This window comes from Parus major, chromosome 22, assembly GCF_001522545.3.
Source record: "Parus major isolate Abel chromosome 22, Parus_major1.1, whole genome shotgun sequence".
Taxonomy (NCBI): domain Eukaryota; kingdom Metazoa; phylum Chordata; class Aves; order Passeriformes; family Paridae; genus Parus; species Parus major.
The window spans coordinates 2,201,176-2,207,576 of record NC_031790.1 but is presented as its reverse complement, the minus strand read 5'-3'; the positions used below and the strand labels follow the sequence as shown (position 1 = coordinate 2,207,576).

The window sequence follows — 6,401 nt, the reverse complement described above, 5'->3', positions numbered from 1 at the left end:
GAGCCTGCCCAGCAGCGTCGCGCTCGGCACGCACATGGTGGCCGGGGCCGTGGCGGGCATCATGGAGCACACGGTCATGTACCCCGTGGACTCGGTCAAGGTGCGTGGGGACAGCGGGGAAGGGGTGCCCGGGGGGGAGCCGGGATGGACCGGGGGGATGCTGCGGGGAGCGGGACAAGGCGCACCGGGGTGTTCGGGGGGACGGGGAGAGTGCAGGGCGTTATTGGGGTGCGAGGATTCGTTGGGGTGCGAGGAGGGGGGAGCGTAAGGGAGGTGTGCGAGGAGGGAGTGTGCAGGGGGTTACTGGGGTACGAGAAGTGCTGGGGGTGCAGAGGGATTTTTTGGGGTGCAAGGAGGGGAGGGAACAGAGGAGCGTGCAAGGGTTTTTTTGGGGTGCAAGAAGTACTGGTGATGCAAGGAGGGGAGGGAGGAGAAGGGGTGTGCAAGGTTTTTTTGGGGTGCAAGAAGAGGGGAGATGTAAAGGGCATGCAAGGAACTGTTCGGGTACGAAGGGGAAGGTGTATGAGCAGCTGTAGGGGTGGAAGAAGTGCTGGGGGTTTTTGGGGTGCAAGGGAGGAAAATCTGGAAGGAATTGGGGTGCAGAGGTGGGGGAAGCGTGGAGGGGGTGTTGGGGTGCACGAAAGGTGGGAACATGTAAGGACTCTTGGGACGCACTCAGGCAAAGCGTCCATGGAATGTTGGGATGTGTGAGGTTCCTGGGATAGACAAGGCACTGGGCAGGTCCCCGAGGTGTCACCCCCAAATCCCTGCTGGCTCTGAAGCTCTGCTCTCCCTGGGCCCGTCCTGCAGCTCATTTGGGGGAGTTTTGCATGACTGCTGAGGCAAAGGTGACATGCCAGTGCTGCTCTCTGCCCTGGGAGATGCCATCCTCCTGGCCTGGGAGCGGATCAGGAGCTCCCCAGGCAGCTTTTCCCTCCTGGAGCTTTGGAATTCCAGCTCAGGAGGGAAAAGCTGCTGGGATGGGGTTGTGTGTCCACAGCAGGATGGAGTGAGTGGCACAGATGTGGCCGTGTTGGGTCAGTGTGTGTGAAGAGGGGCTGGCTAGTGGATTTTGGAGCTGATGATGCTCAGTCCCACTCAGGGAAGGCTTCTCAGTGTCTCCAGAGCGGTGGGAATCATCCTGAAGGATATTTCCTCCCTCTGCCCTGCCAGTTTGCTGCTGTGGGGCCTTCAAAAGAGGGAAAACTGGGAAGAGCCAAACTCCCTCGATGGCGGTGTGGATGAATCACGAGATGTTGCAATCCCTTCTCCTTTTCATGCAGGGCTCCCTGAAAGTGTAGAAAGAGCAGAGGAGAGGAAATGCCTTGGCTTTCTCAGGTCCTGCCAGTGTGATAATCAGAGGAAATATTCCCGGGTTTTTTTGGTCCTGTTTTCCCTCCGGGTCTGTCCCCACTGCACCTGGCTCATAGATTTGGGATGTTCCCCCTGGCTGTGGGGTTGGTTCCCACCTCGAGCGTGGCACCAGCTGCTGGCACAAACAAATGAGGTGTTCTGTGCCCAGTCACGGCCGGAGCAGCTCCGTGGGTGTTGTCCCTCCGGAATTCTGGAGTTGCTCACGAGGGCATTTCCTCCACGGGGAAAGCAGAGCGAGAAATGAAAGTGGTGCCTGGCTTCCCAGAGCAGGAGGTGCTTTGGAGGGAACATTCCCTGAGCTGTGACTTCCCTGGCTGCTCCAGGGCCAGGGCCCTGCCTTAGGCTGGGTAATCCTGCTCAGCCAAGTGCCTGGAAGTGCTGGGAGCGGATAAAATGCTCCGGCTGCTGCGGGAAAACTCTGGTGGAGCCTGGCCAAGGTCGCTCTGCGTGCTGGGCAGAAATCCTGAGCTGCAGGCTGGGATCTGCTCCTGCCCTGGGCACTCGCTGTCATTCCACCTGTCTGCCCTGGGGAAAGGTTACAGCTGATCCAAAAAAGGGATTTTTTGATCCCTAAAGAGTTTTATTTTTTTATGGTGGGTGTAATTCAATAAGGACCCAGCTCCTAAGAGCAGCTCTTTGGCTTTATTGAGGAAGAGGGGCCACATTCCTACAGAAAAAGAGCAAAGCTTTTCTTCAATGGGACTTCCTGGCTCAGACCTCCAGGCTGGAGGGGGTCAGGATTTTTTGGAGGTGCAGAAAGAGCACCTGGGCAGCTCCTGCTCTGAGGGAAATGTCTGGGTTCCAGCAAATCATTTCCTCCCAAAGAGAAACCGAAAATGTTGTAATTTGGGGAATTGTTTGCTGCAGGCACTTGCACAACCCCTGAGCTTGGCAGGGTCACGGAATCCCAGAATGGTTTGGGTGGGAAGGGACCTTCAAATGCCCCGGTGCCACCCCTGGGACATCTCCCACTGTCCCAGGCTGCTCCAGGCCTTGGACACTTCCAGGGATCCAGGTACAACCACAACTCCTCTGGGAATTCCATCCCTCCTTCCTCCCTCACAGGGAAGAATTCCTTCCCAATATCCAATTTAAATCTACGCTCTTTCTCCCCCCTCCCCTTTTTTTTTCAGATGCTGAATAATAAATAATAATATTTTTTTCCCATTAGGCAAAGCCCCCTCGAGCTCCAGCCTCACCTGCACTTTTCCTCTACCTGTCCCTCTCAGCACTGGTTGTTTGGATGCTCTGGGCTGGGTTTTGCTGATGCTGAGGGTGTTTCTCACACTTGTCAGCCTTGTTTTTGTTTGTGGCTGCTGCAAACAGCTGTGCTGGGAACCCTGATTCATTCACAAATTATCTGGGGGGGATTAGCATGTCAAGGACTCCCGATGGCAGCAGGAAAGGAGTTTCTGGAGGGCTCTTCTGGAGCCTCCTCCACCTTCTCTGGTCCATTTGGTGATTTTTCTGCTGGAGCTGGTTTCCCAAAGGTTGTGAAAACAAAGGATAGGATTCCCCTGGGGATGTGAGGAACAGTTTTGCTCCACTGGGGATGGATTAATTGCTGGGGGGAGAAACTGGAGGCGTGCAGGGCTGGCACCTCCCTTCTTGCAGAGGGTGCCAGTGGCTCTAGAGACAAAATAAATCCTTTTCTATTAAATCCTTTTCCGTAAGAACCTGGCCTGTCTTTGGAGCTGCCCTGTTGGTCACAAAGGTCCTGGAAGCATAGCAGAACGTCTGAGGGAGGCAGGGCTGTGGATTATTTGGGGTGGTGGGAGATTCTGCATCCCCCCCATTTCCAGCTGCTCCAGGAGGGGCAGTTCCTCATGTTCCAGCAGAAGGGGAGTTTTGGGATGTTGGGAATTCCTGGATAAGCTGTTGGACTGACCCTCTGCTCCCCTCCCATGGGTGTGCTGCTTATTTGGGGGATGTTCCAGCTGACCCCCCTCAAATTTGGGTTCAGAGCTTGAGCCTGGCTCGTACCTTGCCCTGTTCCAACTGAACCTCCCCCAAACTGGGGTTCAGAGCTTGAGGCTGGCTCCTGCCTTGTCCAGCTGGCAGGATCTGCTGGATCCCTGCAGCAATGCTGCTGATTTCCTGCTAAAAGCATTTTATGCTCCCTTTGCGAGCCTCTGTCCCGTGAAAAACAGGTTGTACCGAGAGAAAATAAATAAAGAAACCCAAACCAAAAGGCAAACGAGGTCTGAGGGTGTTCGTGAGGTGTCAAAACAGTGCCCCTCCACCAGGATATGCAAAACAGGGAGCTGATTCCTGCTGGGAAAAAAAATCTGGCTAAAATAAGACCGCACTGGAGTAATCCCAAACTTCATCCAGCAGGACAGTTCTTCCTGAGGAGCAGGGAACTGCCTCAACCTGACTTTGGCATTTGTGGTGATGTTTTTTTCTGCCCAAGCTGCAACCAGGACGAGCAGGGTGCTCGTGGCTGGCCCTGCACCGCTGCCTTATGCAACGGGGATTAATTGGGGTAGGTGGAGAAGAATTTCTTGGCTGCTTATCAGGGGTGAGGCTCCAGGAGCTGCTTGGTGGCTTCAGATAGGTGAGAGGAGCTGGGGGCACTGCCCAGCTCAGGGAAATCAGCTCCTCAAGCCCTGATAAACTGCAGCTCCTTCCCACAGAGCTGCTCCCAGCTCTGGGCCTCTGGCTCGGCAGGTGATCCTGGGTTTGGTTGTTCCTTGGGCTGTTTGGCCTCATAAATCCTGATTTTGGTTTTTCCTTGAGCTGTTTATCCTCCTAAATCCAGGTTTTGGTTATTCCTTGGGCTGTTTGGCCTCTCAAATCTTGCTTTTGGCTGCCCCTTGGGTTGCTGAATCTTGGTTTTATCTGCTCCTTGGGCTGTTAGTCCTGTTTTACCCAGGCTATTCCTTGGGCAATTTTTCCTGGTTTTATGAGCGGATAGTCCTGGTTTTATCTGCTCCTTGGGCTGTTAGTCCTGCTTCACCCACAGGTGATGGGTGGCTGATGCAAAGTGCAGCTTGTGTAGGCTCCTCAGGGCTGTGGGGTGAGTTTTAAACCCCTTCAGAGAGGCTCAGATCGACAAAAAAAAAAAAAAATCCTATTTATCCGTTCTCATGGGAGAGCCCTACCCACCTTAGATCCCTTTTCCATGAAAAGCTGCCCTGCTTCTGACCAAGCTGGGGCAGCAGGCTCTCTGTAAATTGATTTTCCTGAGGGATGTGCGTGGCCCTGACAGGTACAGGAGGTGAAAGTGGGAAAAACGGGATCATCCATTGGGATGGAAATCCGCGATTTCACTTCCCAAAAACACATCGGTCCTGCACGTAAATGTCACCTGTTTCCCCCGGGGTTAAACTGGGATGAGACTGGGATTTTCTGCGGAACATCCTGAAATCCTGACCATAGCATGGGAAGGTGCAGAGACTGTGAGGGGTTGCAGGACAGCTGGATATAAAGTCTGCTTTTAAATCTGAGCTAATTCAGGGCATTGCTGCTCTCCCAGGAGAGTTTTTGGGTTTGTTTCCAGCACCTGGAGCTCCCAGGGAATGAGGTGCTGCAGAACAGGGAGCTTTGCATGATGGGGCCTAGGAATCTGAAATTCCAAAGAATTCCTGTGTGATTTTTAGGGTTTTTAAAGAGTATTTACTACAAATTCCATCATTTGGTTGGCCTAGACTTTAATAAACGCACTTTGGTTTTGTTATTCCGGGTGAAAGTCCTGAGCTGAGCTCTAGTCTCTTCCTTGGCCTCACAGAGGGGATGTGGAAGGGCTTTGGGCTTTTGGGGGCTCCAAGGTTCAAACCTTAAAGGTTTTTATGGTCTGAAGGTTGAACTGCCTCCTGGCTAATTAATGAAGGGCTTGACATGGGGATCCTGCTGAGGAAGGAATCCTTCCTGCAGCTCTTGAGCTTCTCCTTGGAAAAGCTTTAATTCCAGAGGTTGCTGAACACCCCTTTCCCAAGGTTTTTTTCCCAGTGTTTGTGTTTTGAGGCCAAGGCTCCTCCAAGGGCCATGTTCCCCTGGGCTGGTTTCACTCTCCTGCGCTGGAATTGCAGAATCATGGAATTACTGAGGTTGGAAAAGCCTTCCAAGGCCATCCAGCCCAACCTGTGCCCCATCCCCACCTTGTCACCAGCCCGGTGTCGCGTCTGGTGTTCCTGACACTTCCAGGGCTGCTGCTCCGTGACCTGACACAGTGTTTAACCCTTTCCCACATGGAAAACAGGAAGGATCTGAGGGCATTTTGCTGCTTAGGATTTCCTGGGATGATCTTTCCAGGATGGCCGTGGAGATTGGAGCTTTCCCAATGCTGGTTGGGGTCCTGGGACCCCTCCTACATTGTCATTGTCAGCTCCGGGGAGCTCCAAGAAATTTTCCTGAGGGGAAAAGTTGTGAAATGAAGTGGTGGCAGTGAGGTTTGAAGTAGGTTTGGATGCCAGGAGCTCAGCTGGATTAAAATCTGTGGGAAAAAACAACAGAAATGCAGCTGGAATTCCCGGCCAGGCCCTTGGTGGGTGCAGAACTCTGGGAGCTGAGAGGAAAACAGGGACAAGGAAGCTCCCAGGGGGACGCGGGCTCTGCATTTTCTACTTTTGGGGGAATTCCTGCCTTTTCCTAGTTTTCCCAGCTTGCCCTTCTAGGAACTGTCCCAAGCTGCTGTGCAGCTGCAGGAGATACAGGCTGGGGCAGGTGCAGGGTGTTGAAAGCAGGAGAAAATTAAAAGCATCCCTGTATTTCTTCATCCAGCCTCATTCCCTGGCCTTTCCATGGATGAAGCTAAGCAGAGGCTGCACTTCCCTCCTGCAGCAGCCTCATTCTTTGGGTTTTCCATGGAAAAATTTGTTTCTTTTTGATTTTCCATGGAAAATCATAATTTGATTTCTTTTGGTTTTCCAAGAGGGAAATGGAATGTAACCATTTCCCTCCTGCAGTAGCCTCATTCCTTGGGTTTTCCATGGAAAAATTTGATTCCTTTTGATTTTCCATGGAAAAAGCCGAGCAGAGGCTGCATTTCCATCCTGCAGCAGCCTCATTCCTTGGGATTTCCATGG

General features: G+C 52.9%; 1 protein-coding gene across 1 annotated transcript in view; it reads left to right on the top strand.

Moving 5' to 3' along the window:
• The first annotated feature begins 6 nt into the window (after nt 1-6).
• SLC25A37 (solute carrier family 25 member 37) overlaps nt 7-6,401 on the top strand; it is a 12,675-nt gene continuing 6,280 nt past the window's right edge. The window contains exon 1 of the mRNA XM_033519401.1: nt 7-100. The gene's annotated coding sequence lies outside the window, so the exon portion shown is untranslated. The remainder of the gene's footprint in view (nt 101-6,401) is intronic.